The sequence below is a fragment of the Gossypium hirsutum genome, chromosome A04 (assembly GCF_007990345.1).
Source record: "Gossypium hirsutum isolate 1008001.06 chromosome A04, Gossypium_hirsutum_v2.1, whole genome shotgun sequence".
Lineage (NCBI taxonomy): Eukaryota > Viridiplantae > Streptophyta > Magnoliopsida > Malvales > Malvaceae > Gossypium > Gossypium hirsutum.
In genome coordinates this window covers 54,382,668-54,401,291 of record NC_053427.1, presented here as the reverse complement: position 1 = coordinate 54,401,291, position 18,624 = coordinate 54,382,668, and the positions used below count along the sequence as shown (strand labels likewise).

The 18,624-nt window shown below is 40.0% G+C and overlaps 1 non-coding gene across 1 annotated transcript; it reads right to left on the bottom strand.

Annotated features, from left to right (window-relative positions):
- Positions 1 to 268: 268 nt before the first annotated feature.
- On the bottom strand, positions 269 to 375 carry LOC121228600 (small nucleolar RNA R71). Its single transcript, XR_005926176.1, has one exon. It is a non-coding gene; the product is annotated as a small nucleolar RNA R71 (small nucleolar RNA).
- Positions 376 to 18,624: the final 18,249 nt, after the last annotated feature.

Sequence of the window (18,624 nt, the reverse complement as noted above, 5' to 3'; positions counted from 1 at the left end):
CACAATTCAGATGATACAGCAGTTTGTTCAGTTTGATGGTTTGCAGGATGAGGATCCCAATACGCACTTGGCGAATTTTCTTGAATTTTGTGATACATTCAAAATCAATGGCATTTCTGATGATGCCATTCGTCTTCGATTATTTCTCTTTTCACTGAGAAACAAAGCTAAATAGTGGTTGAACTCGTTACCATAAGGGTCTATCACTAGTTGGGAACAAATGACCGAGAAATTTTTACTAAAATATTTTCCACTGGCTAAAACGGCTAAATTACGTAATGATATCTCTTCTTTTGTGTAGATGGATTTAGAAACACTTTACGATGCATGGGAGAGATACAAAGACTTACTGAGAAGGTGCCCTCACCATGGGTTACCGCTTTGGCTGCAAGTTCAAACGTTCTACAATGGTGTGAATCCCTCGACAAGACAAATGATTGACGCAGCTGCTGGCGGAACCATCAACAATAAAACACCGGAAGATGCCTATGAATTTATAGAGGAGATGTCACTGAATAATTATCAGTGGCAAGTTATGAGGACAAAGCCGACAAAAATAGCCGGCGTTTATAACATCGATTCAGTCACCATGCTCTCTAATAAGGTAGACTTCTCAATAAAAAGATTGACGGTTTACTTGGCTCTACGCAGGTACATCGAGTAATGAGGTGTGACTCAAGTGGCGGAAGTGTACATACAGAATACCAACCGTTCATTCCTACAACTGAAGAAAAACAAGTCAACTATATGGGTAATAATAAGTTTAGATCTCAAAGTAACCCATACAGTAATACTTATAATGTAGGTTGGAGGAACCACACAAATTTCTCCTGGGATGGTCAAAGAAATCAAAAGCCAAAATATCCTCTAGGTTTTCAATAGCCACCTTATCAACAGGAGAAGAAACCAAACCTTGAAGAGATGTTTTCTAAATTCATCTCTGTGTCGAAAACCCGTTTCCAAAATACTGAGACAGCACTTAAGAATCAACAAGCATCGATCCAAGGACTCAAAACTCAGATAGGCCAGCTATCCAAACTAATCTCTGAACGACCACAAGGTTGCTTACCAAGTAATATTGAACCTAATCCGAGGGAACACCTCAATGAAATTAGTGCCTAAGATAAAGAAGGATTCATTGCACCTAAGCCAGAATTACAGCAAGACAACGCGATGAACAAAGGGGGAGCAGAGGTAAACAATAATGATCCTAAACAGGCAAGTACGAATTATGAACCTCGTGTGCCATATCCTAAAGCGATGACGAAAGACAGAATATAAGAACAATTCGGTAAGTTTGTCAAACTCTTAAAGAAATTACATATTAACTTACCCTTTATTGAAGTTCTTTCGCAGATCCCTAACTCAGCAAAATTCTTAAAGGAACTTCTGGCTAATAAAAGAAAATTAGATGCTACATCGCATGTGGAACTCAATGCAGTCTGCTAAGCTATTCTGAAGAATAAGCTACCTAACAAATTGAAAGATCCAGGGAGTTTTACAATTCCTTGCTTAATTGGTAGTTTATCTATGAATAATGGTTTAGCTGATCTAGGGGCAAGTATAAATGTTATGCCATATAAAATGTTTAAACGACTAGGTCTTGGTAAACCCAAACAGACTAGGATGAGCATACAATTGGCTGACAAAACAGTTAGATTTCCTAAGGGTATTATTGAAGACGTTCTCATTAAAATTGATAAATTTATTTACCCAGTAGACTTCGTTGTCTTAGATATGGATGAGGATAATGAGGTACCTTTAATTTTAGGACGACCATTTTTAGCAACTGCTAGAACCATTATTAATGTCGGCACAGGAGAGCTAACACTTCGTGTAGGTGACGATGCAGTAACACTCCAAGCACGAGACTCAGTCAAAACCTCTACGACTCAAGATACTGCTATGAAACTTGTCAATGATAAAACTAATATTCAATCACCCTTGTAGGAACCTCCTCGAACCAAGACAACGGAGGCAGCGCACTATTATCAAGTAGCAAACAAAGACACCCATGAGGAACGAAGGCTTCAAATAGAGGAGCTAGGTAAATGGCGAGCATACAAACTGAGAACATATGATAAACTGAACCTACGCCAAAACAAGCCCGATACCTCTCCCAATCAACTGAAGGTTGGCGATAAAGTCTTCCTAGATGCCGTAGATCCCCACATTGTCACTACCACACCAAATGAGGAAATCCCTCTTACGGTACTCAGTATTTTTCCATTCGGTACGGTGGAGGTGAGTCATCCAAGTTCGAAACTTTTAAGGTAAACAACACCCTTAAGACCTTATTTTAAGATTGAAAGTAGGAATGAGGAGTATGAACTCCTCAAACCACCATGATCATTAAACGGAGAGGTAAGTCAAGCTTAGACTATAAATAAGCGCTTCTCGGGAGGCAACCTGAGCACTAACATATTTTGATTTTTTTATTTTTATTTTCTAACACTTTGGATCCTTAACTTAATCTTTGAATTGTAAAGTTTTTCAGCACACACGGCCAAGCACACGGGTGTGCCTAAAGCTTTGGCCAAACAGGGGAAGAGACACGGCCGTGCGATACGACCGTGTTGAAGTAGGACATGATTTCCCTAAAACACAGGGTGCGATAAATCCCCACGGCCATGCGACATGGCCGTGGGTGAACTTCATAGGAAAAACACGAGCGTGGGGATAGAAAACCACGGGTGTACCAGGGACAAGGCTTGATTTTGTTTCTTCGACACAGGCGTGCGACATACCCGTGCCATTCAGTCGTGTACAACAATACACGGGCGTGCTACCATAAAAAATGGGCATGGGAGAAGCGAACAAAGCTCAACATGGTCATGCGACATGGCCGTGTTTGACACATGCCCAAGACACACGGGCATGTGATAGTAGCTGGGCACGACCTAACTCGCAAAATTTGAAAAACACGGGCTCAACCTCAAAGTACACGAGTGTTGCCCTAGGCCGTGTAACCCTCCCCTATATAAACAAACCACTGTTCATCTTCTTCCTCCTTTCAAAACCCTAGCTGAAATCTGCCTTCCCCCAACCCCTAATCCCTATTCCAGCCACCATTCCCTAGATTCTCACTTCCCTAACCCCCAAACCACCCTCAAATCCACTCCCCTTGCATTAATCCCCATTTTCGCCTCCCTATACCCTCCATTTTCCTCCACATGGCTATATCCCCGAGTCACATGCCCGTGGTCGACATCAACACGCCCGTGCACCGCCATACAGTAGCCTTTGGTTCACTTTCTCATCTTTATTTTTCCAATTTGTATTGCTACATTAGTATTTTACATGCTTTACATAGATATTGTACTATTTTTCTTTAGACAAGTTAGGAATTTGCTTTAGAATTTTCTATATTTGAATTATTTAAGCCACTAAATAGCATATACTAGTTTTTGGTCTCTTGCTTAACTATTGATGTATCTTGGATTCTATCAATGCTCATATATTTTCAGGTACATTATGTCATCATCGAGAGGAAAGAAGGCCGCGGTCCCATCCTCAGAGAGACGTAGGGGACCGGGTTCTTCCTCGGTGCATGCTGCAGCTGAAGTTCAACACTCGTTCCTTGAATTTCCACAAGCTTCGCAGGAGGAGCTATTTTAGATACTACACGCGCGACCCATCACTACAGGTCGCTGCATTGATTGGGCTGCCTTAGAGCAAGTCTAGCTCGCTGATGCCATCTGCGCCCTCCTGTCCACAGACCCATGGGAACGGTTCTTTACTATTACCAAGCCCACTTATTTAGAGCTAACTTTAGAATTATGCTCTACTTTTCATTTATAGGTGATGATGATGAACAATGACGACCCAGGAACCTTTCACTTCCGATTAGGTGGTCTAGTTCATGTGATGAGTGTCTCAGAGTTTGGAGTTGCTCTGGGTGTGACAGCCCTAAAGTGACCCTAGTAGGAAAGCGGTTTCGGGACCGCTAAACCGAGTCACCAAATTGTTTGAATATGGTATTTATTATCTAAAATAAATGTGTGAAAATTTTAAGCTTCTATTTAGTAAGTTGCATGTGAATTTAGTCAATAGGACTTATGTGTGACATTTTTGAAATGTGATAGATCAAAACATAAGGACCTATTAGTGCATGTTGAAAAAGGGGGGACTTGCATGTCAATTTTCCCCCCCATCTAGTAGTGGCCGGCCATGACATTAGGATGGACAAAGGGTGATGGGCAAAACATGTCATAGACATGTTGTGTTGGTGCATCATGGGAGGAAACAATAAAATAATGAGCATGGTAATTAAATAATGAAAGGGAGGAGTGATGAAAAAAAAATGGTCTCATCCATGCCCCCCCCTTTGCCGTGAATGGAAGAAAGAAAACAAAGAAAAACAAATGTGTGTTCATCCTTGAACATCCTTGACCGAAATTCAAAAGGAAAGAAATGTGGAAATGTTGAAGAGGTTCGGCCATGCATGTTACTAGGCTAAGGTATGTTTGAGGTTGCTCCATGAGATTCATGTATATTTTAGTAGTTAGCTTGAGTTCTAACTAGCCCATGGTTCAAATCTTTACTATGTCATGGAGATGATATTCGGCTAAGGTGGATTTGTGTTGATATCATTTGCATGCTAAAAGTGAAGCTTTGTAATGGTGCATGTGATGGTGGATTGATGATTCTTGAATCTTCTTTTTAGCATTTTTGAGTGAGACATTAAGTTCTTTGTTTAACCATGACCAAAAATTGAAATGGTATGGTGTTGTAATGCATTCGGCCATGGTAGGAAGTAGAAGGGAAAAATATGGTTGTTGTTAGATGAAGTAGAGTCTAACGAATGAGCACATATGTGCATTAGTTTCTAGATGGAGAAGAATCGGCTAGCAAGTTGTGTGCTAAGGCCGAATATAATTTTTGTATATTAATGAGTAATGCATGTGTTAAATTGATGGAAAGGGAGAGGATGCTTTACTAGTGTATATATGTGTGTATTAGCCAAGTTTTGAACTTGAAACAAAATGGTGTTTAGTCAATACAAGTGACCATACTTGTAGAATGTATTAAGTGTTGCAATCGGCCCCAACATAGACATGTATGTTCGGCCACATGAATACGTACATAAGTTATGTGTATGTTCGGCCATAGGTAGCCTATTGATGGCTTTAGCTTGACTTAGAAAATTCAGCTAAGGGGAAATATTAGCTAGTATGTTGAATTCGATTCGTGATTTCGTACATATGTGACTCTAATGTCTAATGTATATATGGGCTAAGTACCTTGAGCTTCTCTTTTGATGTTCGAATGAATTGTATTAAATTGCTTGATGTGATTAAAAATGCGTATGACCATTGTGTATTTGAGCTAAAAGGTGGCCATATGACCTATCAAACTCCTTGTAATATTCGGCCATAAGCTAGCAAAATGAGACTTTAATGAGTTAAATTTGTTTGAATTAGCTCAAGAGCTTAGAGGACCACAGTTGGATAAGGGAAAGGAAAAAGTGATCGAATAGCTGTCGAAATCGCTCGACCACATCCGAGGTAAGTTCTTGAGTAATAGAGCTTAAATTATGATTTGATTAGATCATGTTTTAAGCAAATCAAAATCATGCTCTTTGTGTGTGGCTATTGAGCCGAAATTGCAAGAGTGATAAGTGTCTTGTGTTTGAGTTTTGCTAATGAAAATGAAATACGAATGTGTCATGATTTATTGTTAAATGTGCATGGTTATTCGAATGATGTCCGGGCTAAGTCCCGAAGGCTTTGTGCTAAGTGACCATATCCGGACTAAGATCCGAAGGCATTTGTGCGAGATACTAATTCTGGGCTAAGCCCAAAGGCATTGGTGCGAGTTACTAAATCCGGGTTAAGTCCCGAAGGCATTTGTGCGAGTTACTATAACCGGGCTATGTCCCAAAGGCATTTGAACGAGTAGCTATATCCGGTTAAATTCCGAAGGTACGTGATTTGGGAATGAATGATCTTGCTGTAAAAAATTTCAGTTAATACGCTTGTAACATCCCAACATTGAGGTATGTTTCGTATGTGCTTTGAATTAGTTGAGCCCTTACAAATAAGTATTCGCTCAGTTGATAAATGAGCTACCGGCCTTTGGCTAAGTTGATCTTTTGTGTATGAACATAAGGGTTGGTAATGTGAAGTAAGTATGATATTGAAAATTTGTGCATATGAAATTATCCGTTTAGCTACATGAATGCTATACTTTGGTTGTGTCTAAACTCTTTGCTCAAAACTTACTAAGCATGTAATGCTTACTCCGTTTCTTTGATTCTCTGTTTTATAGATTTTGGTTCTTCAGCTATCGGACTCGGGATTTTGAAGTCGAAGTCGCCCACACTATCAAAGCCCTTTTGGTACACTTTTGGTTGAACTCTGAAAATGGCATGTATAGGACTACCCTTTTGTTGTTGGTCATGTACCCTTCGGTTTTGTGTAAATTTGGATAGCCATGCGAAAATGGCTTAAATATACTTTGATCATAGCATTATAATCGTTTTGTATGTTGTCCATCGAGAGGTATGGAAATGTTGGTAACGGTTAGCCATGGGAAGGGTTATTCTTGATCACCTTTGGAATATGTATGACAAACTCTAGTCGATCCATGGAGGATCATGAAATAGGTAAAGTTTACCTTAAAAACAGATGCTGGCAGCAGCAGTGATGTGGATGTGAAAAATCACTAAAAATAGTAGGAATGGAATTAAATAGTGAATAAATTATTTAAACGAACCTTGATGAATCTATTTTCATAGGAAAGTAACGAAACAATCATATGGACAGTATGTTAAGAGATATTCAGGTTCTCGTGAGACAGGGCCGGAACGGTTTCTGGATTCCCTGTTCCGACTTTGGAAATTCATTATAAATTAACCAGAGATAATTAGAAGTCATGCCATATATGCATAGATTTCCTTTTGAGTCTAGTTTCTATAGAAACAAACGACATCAGTATTGAAGCCCTGTACAGGGAGATATCCAAGTCGTAATTCGCAAAGGTCAGTGTAGTCGATCCCAGTAACATAGGAGACTTTTACTAATAAAATGTACTAATTGGCCTGACCAAAAATTCTAGAAAAAAATATGTAGATGGGCATATGAGTCTAGTTTCAGGGAAAAATTACGAAACTGATTTTTGAGTTGTGAAACTCAAGATATGATTTTTAAGGTGACAGTGACGCAGTTAGCCAACTGCCTGGAAATTTTTAAAATGAACTGCGATAGTAAGCGAATTTAGTCTGTGAACCCCTCGTGTCCGACTCCGGCAATGGTCTCGGGTACGGGGTGTTACAATTTTATTGGTATCAGAGCACAGTTTAGTCGATTCTAGGACTACCGTAATATGTTTGGGTCTAGCTATACATGCCATTTTGTGATTATTTGATAGTGTGGTGATTTTTGACAATTGAAAATGTGTTTATTTATAGTAATGGATCCCGATCTCGACCGAGCAGTAGCTGATGATCTTGAGAGTGTGGCGTCTGCTCCCGCACAAGGGACAGCTCCGGCGGACTCTCAACCGATTACTGGCAATCCGAATGATGAAGCTAGGCAAGCTTTCTATAGCGTAATGAATGATTGGTTCAACCAATACATTCGAACTAATACGGCTGTTCCACAACCTCCATTCCCGACTAATGCCACCCCCGCACCTACAATACCTCTGGAAACTGACCAAATAAGGTCAAATAAGCCCCAGTTGACAGAATCCGAAAACATAGGGCTACTGAATTTAAAGCTACGGACAGCGATGATGCCGAGCAAGCTGAATTTTTGTTGGACAACACTATCCGGGTACTCGACGAGCTATCTTGCACACCCGATGAGTGCCTAAAGTGTACTATCTCCTTGCTACGTGATTCTGCCTACTATTGGTGGAGTACTCTGACTTCTGTTGTGCCCCGAGAGCAAGTAACTTGGGAGTTTTTCCAAACTGAGTTTCGAAAAAAGTATATCAGTCAGAGATTTGTTGATCAAAAACGGAAGGAATTTCTTGAGCCTAAGCAAGGTTCTATGTCAGTTACTGATTACGAGCAAAATTTGTTAGACTTAGTAGATACGCTCGGGAATGTGTTTCGTCCGAGGCTATCATGTGTAAACGCTTCGAGGATGGGCTGAATGAAGATATAAAAATGTTCGTTGGCATTCTTGAAATACGAGAGTTCATAGTACTTGTCGAGCGAGCTTGTAAAGCCGAAGAGCTTAGAAAAGAAAAAAAAAAGTTGATGTGGGAACTGGAGAGTTTCGTAAAAGATCCTCGGGAAAGTCTCTTCAACAGGCATCGAAGAAATTTCGAGATGATGTGGGCCGGTCTAGAGGCACTTCGGGCCTTTTTAGACGAGATCGTGATCGACCCCCTGTGGGTACACGAGGCACTTTGGTCGCCAGTGTTGGGAATGAACGTCGAGACAGAACGGAATGTCGATATTGCGGTAAATGGCATTCGGGGAGTTGTAGATTCCATAACCGCTCCTGTTACAAGGCGGATCAGTTGACCACTTCATTAAAGATTGCCCGAGGTTGTCTGAACAGAATGTAAATCAGAGTGGGAAACCGGGTGCTACCACTGCTCGAGGTAGACCATCTAGAAATATGGGCAATGCTAGTGGTGGTCAGAGAGGATCTAGAGATGCTACGACCAGATCCGAGGCTCGTGCGCCTGCTAGAGCTTATGCTATACGTGCCCGCGAGGATACTTCTTCGCCTGATGTTATTACCGGTACTTTTACTCTCTTTGATACTAATGTAATTGCTTTGATTGACCCCGGTTCTACTCATTCTTACATATGTGAAACCTTAGCATCCAGTAAGACTTTACCTATCGAGTTTACTGAGTTTGTAATTCGGGTGTCAAATCCCTTGGGTCGTTACGTGCTTGTCGACAAAGTGTGTAAGAAATGTCCCCTAGTGGTTCGAGGTTCCTGTTTTCTGGCGGACTTGATGCTTCTGCCGTTTGATGAATTTGATGTTATTCTCGGGTTGGATTGGTTGACTGTGCATGATGCGGTTGTGAATTGCAAAAGCAAGACTATTGATTTGAGGTGCGCAAATAACGAAGTAATCCGAGTTGAGTCTACGGACTTGGATGGGTTGCTAGCTGTAATATCCTCAATGTTGGCCCAGAAATATGTAAGAAAAGGGTGCGAAGCATACCTTGCGTATGTACTTGATGACAAAGAATTAGAAAAGAAACCCGAATCTGTGCCGATGGTTTGTGAATACCTGGATGTTTTTCCTGAAGAATTACCGGGTTTACCACCTGTTCGGGAGATAGAGTTTGGTATTGAGCTTGTACCTGGGACTATGCCGATTTCGATAGCTCCGTATCGTATGGCACCAACTGAGTTAAAAGAGTTGAAAGCTCAGTTGCAAGAATTGACGGATAGAGGTTTCGCTCGACCAAGTTTCTCACCTTGGGGTGCACCAGTATTGTTCGTGAAAAAGAAGGACGGAACCATGAGGTTGTGCATTGACTATCGTCAGCTGAATAAAGTGACAATAAAGAACAAATATCCGTTACCGCGTATCGATGATTTGTTCGACCAACTGAAGGGAGCCTCAGTGTTCTCAAAAATAGATTTGAGATCGGGCTATTATCAGTTGCGAATTCGAGATTCGGACATACCCAAAACTGCCTTCAGAACGAGATATGGTCACTACGAGTTCTTAATGATGCCGTTTGGGCTCACTAATGCCCCTACGGTATTTATGGATTTGATGAATCAGATCTTCAGACCATATTTGGATCGGTTCGTAGTTGTATTCATTGATGACATCTTGGTCTATTCAAGAGATGAGACCGAACATGCTGAGCACCTGAGACTAGTGTTGCAAATTTTGCGGGATAAGCAGCTATATGCTAAGTTCAGTAAGTGTGAGTTCTGGTTAAGAGAGGTTAGCTTCTTGGGTCATGTGGTATCCGCAACGGGTATTCGAGTTGACCCGAGCAAAATTTCAGCCATACTTAACTAGAAGCCTCCAAGAAATATTACCGAAGCTCGGAGCTTCTTGGGGCTCGCCGGTTATTACCGACGATTTGTCAAAGGTTTCTCGATGATAGCCACACCAATGACGAAGCTACTTCAAAAGGATGTTAAGTTCGAATGGACGGAGAAATGTCAGAAAAGTTTCGATCAACTGAAAACTTATTTGACTGAAGCTCCAATTTTAGTGCAACCCGAATCAGGCAAAGAGTTTGTCATTTATAGTGACGCATCCCTACTTGGGTTGGGTTGCGTATTGATGCAAGAAGGTCGAGTGGTGGCCTATGCGTTGAGACAATTAAAGCCACATGAGAAAAATTATCCGACCCATGATCTCGAACTAGCTGCCATCGTATTCGCTTTAAAAATATGGCGACATTACTTATTTGGTGAAAAGTGCCATGTATTTTCGGATCACAAAAGTCTCAAATATTTGATGACTCAAAGAGACTTAAATCTGCGACAAAGACGTTGGCTTGAGTTGTTGAAAGATTAGGAGCTTGTCATTGATTACCACCCGGGAAAGGCTAATGTGGTTGCGGACGCCTTAAGCCGGAAATCACTGTTTGCTTTACGAGCGATGAATGTGCACTTGTCTGTTCTACCCGACAATGTGTTAGTAGCTGAATTAAAGGCCAAACCATTATTGATTCGTCAAATTCGTGAAGCTCAGAAAGTCGACGATGAATTGGTTACAAAACGGGCTGAATGTGTTCCGAATATGGAATCCGAATTTCAAATTGATGATGACGATTGTTTGAGGTTCAGAAGTCGGTTGTGTGTTCCAAGAAATTCAGAACTCATTTCGATGATTCTGAACGAAGCCCATTGTAGCCGAATGTCAATTCACCCGGGGAGTACGAAAATGTACAACGATTTGAAACGTCGGTTTTGGTGGCATGGTATGAAACGAGACATCTCCGACTTTGTTTCAAGATGTTTAATATGTCAACAAGTGAAAGCGGAACATCAAGTGCCTTCAGGATTACTTCAGCCGATCATGATACCTGAGTAGAACTGGAATCGAGTCACAATGGACTTTGTGTCCGGACTGCCATTGTCAGCAAGTAAGAAGGATGCGATTTGGGTTGTTGTTGATAGACTGACTAAGTCGGCTCACTTTATCCCCGTGCATACGGATTTTTCATTGGATAAACTAGCTGAATTGTACGTTTCTCAGATTGTGAGATTACACGGGGTACCTATTTCTATCATGTCGGATAGAGATCCGAGATTCACCTCACGATTTTGGAAGAAATTGCAAGAAGCTTTGGGTACCAAGCTGCATTTTAGCACTGCTTTTCACCCCCAAACCGATGGTCAATCTGAGCGGATAATTCAGATACTTGAGGATATGTTGAGATGTTGCATCCTCGAGTTCAGTAGTTCATGGGAACGGTATTTACCTTTGATTGAATTCGCTTACAACAATAGTTTTCAATCAAGTATTAAGATGGAACCTTACGAGGCTTTGTACGGTCGTAAATGCCGTACACCATTGTTTTGGACCGAGCTCGGTGAAAGTAAAATATTCGGAGTTGAATTGATTAAAGATGCCGAACAGAAAGTAAAGGTAATCCGTGAAAGTCTGAAGGCAGCCACAGATCGTCAGAAATTGTATGCGGATTTGAAACGAAAAGACATTGAATATCAGGTGGGAGATAAAGTGTTTCTTAAAGTTTCGCCTTGGAAAAAGGTACTCAGATTTGGCTGTAAGGGCAAGTTGAGTCCGAGATTCATTGGGCCGTACGAAATCTCCGAACGAGTTGGTCCAGTTGCGTATCGATTGATTTTGCCCCCTGAACTTGAAAAGATTCACGACGTCTTTCATGTTTCGATGCTTCGACGCTATAGATCTGATCCATCGCACATAATTAGCCCATCAGAGGTTGAAATTCAAGCCGATATGAGTTATGAAGAAGAACCGATGCGTATCCTAGCTCGTGAAGTGAAGGAGTTGCGAAACTTAAGGGTTCCGTTAGTAAAGGTGTTATGGCTCAAACACGGGATCGAGGAAGCTACTTGGGAAACCTAGAGCTCAATGAATGAACGTTAGGATGGACAAAGGGTGATGGGCAAAACATGTCATAGACATGTTGTGTTGGTGCATCATGGGAGGAAACAATAAAATAATGAGCATGGTAATTAAATAATGAAAGGGAGGAGTGATGAAAAAAAAATGGTCTCATCCATGCCCCCCCTTTGCCGTGAATGGAAGAAAGAAAACAAAGAAAAAAAAATGTGTGTTCATCCTTGAACATCCTTGACCGAAATTCAAAAGGAAAGAAAGGAGGAAATGTTGAAGAGGTTCGGCCATGCATGTAACTAGGCTAAGGTATGTTTGAGGTTGCTCCATGAGATTCATGTATATTTTAGTAGTTAGCTTGAGTTCTAACTAGCCCATGGTTCAAATCTTTACTATGTCATGGAGATGATATTCGGCTAAGGTGGATTTGTGTTGATATCATTTGCATGCTAAAAGTGAAGCTTTGTAATGGTGCATGTGATGGTGGATTGATGATTCTTGAATCTTCTTTTTAGCATTTTTGAGTGAGACATTAAGTTCTTTGTTTAACCATGACCAAAAATTGAAATGGTATGGTGTTGTGATGCATTCGGCCATGGTAGGAAGTAGAAGGGAAAAATATGGTTGTTGTTAGATGAAGTAGAGTCTAACGAATGAGCACATATGTGCATTAGTTGCTAGATGGAGAAGAATCGGCTAGCAAGTTGTGTGCTAAGGCCGAATATAATTTTTGTATATTAATGAGTAATGCATGTGTTAAATTGATGGAAAGGGAGAGGATGCTTTACTAGTGTATATATGTGTGTATTAGCCAAGTTTTGAACTTGAAACAAATGGTGTTTAGTCAATACAAGTGACCATACTTGTAGAATGTATTAAGTGTTGCAATCGGCCCCAACATAGACATGTATGTTCGGCCACATGAATAAGTACATAAGTTATGTGTATGCTCGGCCATAGGTAGCCTATTGATGGCTTTAGCTTGACTTAGAAAATTCGGCTAAGGGGAAATATTAGCTAGTATGTTGAATTCGATTCGTGATTTCGTACATATGTGACTCTAATGTCTAATGTATATATGGGCTAAGTACCTTGAGCTTCTCTTTTGATGTTCGAATGAATTGTATTAAATTGCTTGATGTGATTAAAAATGCTTATGACCATTGTGTATTTGAGCTAAAAGGTGGCCATATGACCTATCAAACTCCTTGTCATATTCGGCCATAAGCTAGCAAAATGAGACTTTAATGAGTTAAATTTGTTTGAATTAGCTCAAGAGCTTAGAGGACCACAGTTGGATAAGGGAAAGGAAAAAGTGATCGAATAGCTGTCGAAATCGCTCGACCACATCCGAGGTAAGTTCTTGAGTAATAGAGCTTAAATTATGATTTGATTAGATCATGTTTTAAGCAAATCAAAATCATGCTCTTTGTGTGTGGCTATTGGCCGAAATTGCAAGAGTGATAAGTGTCTTGTGTTTGAGTTTTGCTAATGAAAATGAAATACGAATGTGTCATGATTTATTGTTAAATGTGCATGGTTATTCGAATGATGTCCGGGCTAAGTCCCGAAGGCTTTGTGCTAAGTGACCATATCCGGACTAAGATCCGAAGGCATTTGTGCGAGATACTAATTTCGGGCTAAGCCCGAAGGCATTGGTGCGAGTTACTAAATCCGGGTTAAGTCCCGAAGGCATTTGTGCGAGTTACTATAACCGGGCTATGTCCCAAAGGCATTTGAACGAGTAGCTATATCCGGTTAAATTTCGAAGGTACATGATTTGGGAATGAATGATCTTGCTGTAAAAAATTTCAGTTAATACGCTTGTAACATCCCAACATTGAGGTATGTTTCGTATGTGCTTTGAATTAGTTGAGCCCTTACAAATAAGTATTCGCTCAGTTGATAAATGAGCTACCGGCCTTTGGCTAAGTTGATCTTTTGTGTATGAACATAAGGGTTGGTAATGTGAAGTAAGTATGATATTGAAAATTTGTGCATATGAAATTATCCGTTTAGCTACATGAATGCTATACTTTGGTTGTGTCTAAACTCTTTGCTCAAAACTTACTAAGCATTTAATGCTTACTCCGTTTCTTTGATTCTCTGTTTTATAGATTTTGGTTCTTCAGCTATCGGACTCGGGATTTTGAAGTCGAAGTCGCCCACACTATCAAAGCCCTTTTGGTACACTTTTGGTTGAACTCTGAAAATGGCATGTATAGGACTACCCTTTTGTTGTTGGTCATGTACCCTTCGGTTTTGTGTAAATTTGGATAGCCATGCGAAAATGGCTTAAATATACTTTGATCATAGCATTATAATCGTTTTGTATGTTGTCCGTCGAGAGGTATGGAAATGTTGGTAACGGTTAGCCATGGGAAGGGTTATTCTTGATCACCTTTGTAATATGTATGGCAAACTCTAGTTGATCCATGGAGGATCATGAAATAGGTAAAGTTTACCTTAAAAACAGATGCTGGCAGCAGCAGTGATGTGGATGTGAAAAATCATTAAAAATAGTAGGAATGGAATTAAATAGTGAATAAATTATGTAAACGAACCTTGATAAATCTATTTTCATAGGAAAGTAACGAAACAATCATATGGACAGTATGTTAAGAGATATTTAGGTTCTCGTGAGACAGGGCCAGAACAGTTTCTGGATTCCCTGTTCCGACTTTGGAAATTCATTATAAATTAACCAGAGATAATTAGAAGTCATTCCATATATGCATAGATTCCCTTTTGATTCTAGTTTCTATAGAAACAAACGACATCAGTATTGAAGCCCTGTACGGGGAGATATCCAAGTCGTAATGCGCAAAGGTCAGTTTAGTCGATCCCAGTAACATGGGAGACTTTGACTAATAAACTGTACTAATTGGCCTAACCAAAAATTCTAGAATAAAATATGTAGATGGACATATGAGTCTAGTTTCAGGGAAAAATTACGAAACTGATTTTCGAGTTGTGAAACTGAAGATATGATTTTTAAGGTGACAGTGACGCAGTTAGCCAACTGCCTGGAAATTTTTAAAATGGACTGCGATAGTAAGCGAATTTAGTCTGTGAACCCCTCGTGTCCGACTCCGACAACGGTCTCGGGTACGGGGTGTTACACTGGGACTTTACACCGATGAGTTTATGGAGGAGGAGGAGGACATGAATGCACTACCACGCAATAACCACATCTCCCCCTTCTTGTGCTGGAAGGCTTTGGCACCACTCTCTTCCACCTACGACCCCCAAAGGCCTCAGCTCTCCCCCCTTCCCTTCGATATCTCCATGCCATATTGGCACACACCTTGACCGGAAGGAGAGAGAGAACTGACATCGTCAACACCCACGACGCCTACTATTTATGGTGCATGGCTAATGCACATGTGACTGACTTGGCATATTTCATTGCTTTCGCCATTCGCCATCAGACCGAGTGGCATAAGAAGGGAGTGATCTCTATCGGCCCCTTCATGACGCGCCTTGCCAGACACTTTGGCCTCCTCAACACCGTGACCCAGTCATCAGTGCTTACCCTGATAGGTCAGATATCCCCACAAGGCATCACGACTATGTTACACATGAGGATGATCGAGCGCCAACGTGGGACTAATCCTCCTCACTACCGTCTCTTGCATGCCATTGACGAGGAGAATCTTGAGGACATCCCTGATGATGTTCCCCCACAGCACGAGGAGTATTCCACCGTGCCACCTAGGGAACGACTAGTTCATGCGGTTACTTCATTGGCACATCTTTCCAACCGACTCGCCCACTTCGAGCAGTATTGCACTACGCAGTTCGAAATGATTCACGAGCGAGATCTGCGACGGGACCGACAGATGGACGATATGTAGGCCATGATGCAGCAGCTGTGCCAGCACTTTCACATCGCCACTACGACGAGGATCATTGAATCCTCCTATTTTTTTAATTCTTATTTTTATTTTATTTTTTTCTTTTGATTTTTATTTTCATTTCAATTTTATTATTTTATTTTGAAAGACATATCTATATTAGTAAATTTTACTTTTTTCCATTTTCTGGTATTTCTAACAAGTAGTTCCATTACACTTTCTTCCACACCAACTCTTAATAAGCTCTTCATGATTCTACAGACTTCCAAGCAAAGCTGCTAGGAATATTTTACAGAATGAGGAAACAAAAGGGAAACAATAGGGAAACAATACCTCACGAGTGCCATGTTCAACGACCTAATTTCTTCATCTAGCCAAGAACAATGTTAGCTACCACTTTCCCCAAACACTCCAGCCTCAGAATTAAGCTCCGCATCCATGTAAGGGAGTTTCACCTCCTTTCCTCTTTTCTTTATTTTAAATAATCTATCTTTGCACATTGAGGACAATGTATATCTTAAGCGTGGGGGGATAAACATGGAAACTAAAATTTTGCATTATCCTCAAATCCCTGAATTTGGTCTTGTGCTTAAGTGATTTTCTCATAATATTGATAGAATGAATTTTGATTGATCTATAATTATTACTGATATGTCGTGAATTAGACCAAGGGAATTATGCATGATTATTTGATTATAGGACCTTAAAGAATCGAGCATGATAAGTTGATATTTTGAGAAATAAAAGTTTTTAGACTATTTTTTCCTAAATTGAGGTATTATCTTGAAATCCTAAGCATACAGGAATGACATCAAAAACCCAAATTTTTAGTGAGATTTTTGAGCCTTTTGAGCATATAGCTTTCTTTCTTGCTCACTTCTTTTATGGTTTGAGTGTGTCAACATTGAACTGTTATTCTAGAACTTGCTTCGATTACACATGTCGAGATCACACATATGATTTGATATACTGAGATGATAAAGGCACTTAAGATTTAACCCATTTACTCCATAAAAAGCCTTCCCACATAATTAAACCTTTAAGGAACCCCTTTGGACCTACTAACCCTTTTCTTTGATTAACCCTCATCATTAACCTATTAACCCATTATTGTTGAAATCCTCTTACTTAGTTTGACCCTTTTTATCGAGATTGAATTGAATACTGTTACCTCACTATGTTCACCATTTTGTGTTACTGAATCATGAAATTTGATTTCCATATTGTATTGACTTGATTTGTTCTTAAAAAAAAACTCAGTATTATTATTGTAATTCTCAGCAAGCTAAAGTTGTCAGAAACTCATGTAAAATAGTTTTAGATATTTGTTTGTGGTTTAGTAATTAAGTTTTTAATAGCGGGGTAATATATTGAAATTATCTCGATTCTAACCCTTTTCTCTTCAGCTTGTAACCATACATGTAACCTAAACCCCATTACAACCATGCAAAGACCTTTTGATTAGTATATCGTATCATTTAAAAGTGGTGGAGATTTGATTTTCATGCAAGCCTATGGTGATAACTTTTCATGTTAGACAATCGAGTACTTAATCTTGAACCTTAAACACTTTGAGTGATTTGAGCGAATCTTTAGTGACGATGTCATCTCCTGTATATTTAGGACTAAAGTTAATTACTTAGAGGAAGGAGATTACCTATGATTTTATTATCAAAATATCCGATTTAGATTGTTTTAGGATTTTAATGACCCTATAGTTAAATTCTCACTGTATGATTTTCTGTGGAATAGTTTGTAACATTATCAATACTAATCATGTGATTGAAAAGAATGAATTCTAGCAGTAAATGAGATTTTTGCTTGAGGACAAGCAAATGCTTAAGTGTGGGGGTATTTGATAAACGCCAAATTATACATATCTATACCCAAAATACTTGGCATATTTATGGATGTTTACTATTAGATTTGTGGATTTTGGTGCTCTTAATCCGATTTTTTCATGTTTTGTACTCAGGAGAGCACAAAGAGTCAAAAGGAGCCAAAAATAAGCTAAAAAGGGACAAAACGGACCAAATCGAGAAGATCACACAGTCTAAGCCTTGCCACACGGGCATCTCACACGCCTGTGGCCTTACGATTCACACGGCCAGGCCATTGAGCCGACACAGCCGTGTGCAATTTAATGGATCGAACATCGCCTGCCAATCACGTCACACGATCGTGGCACACGGGCGTGTCCCTTTTTCAAAGAGTTGTATTTTACACGGAAAAGGATACTTAGGGAGTAAGAAAGCCAATCCAAAGCCTGTATAAACACCCTAAGTGTGACCTAGAAGGGGGCCTCTTCTAAAACTTTTCTGGAATACAGAACCATAAGCCAGTAATTACTTGAAGGAAGCCAGACGATCCATCCCAAAAGCCGGAGCTACTCCAAGACTGAAGATCTCTCTCAGAATTCCTTCAGGGGTTTTAGAGTTTTCTTCATGTTTTGTTATTTTTATATTTTTGAGATGTACTCTTATTTTATTATGAACTAAACCCCTTAGATACCTAAGGGGAATGAAACCTAAGACAAATCTTGTTATTATTTTCTGAATCGTATGATAAATATTTAACTTGTTCTTAATTATCTGTTCTTAATTCTTGTTTTGATATCCCAGGATACTGATTCAAGACACGCTCTTATTCAGAGGAGGAATAGACCTTGTCTAAGAGTACAATTTCCATAATTAAGCGGAGTTGATTGCGCGCCTAGAAATAGGGTGACAAGATTTTTCCGAATTAGGGTGAAACCTAATAAGGGGATCCATAGA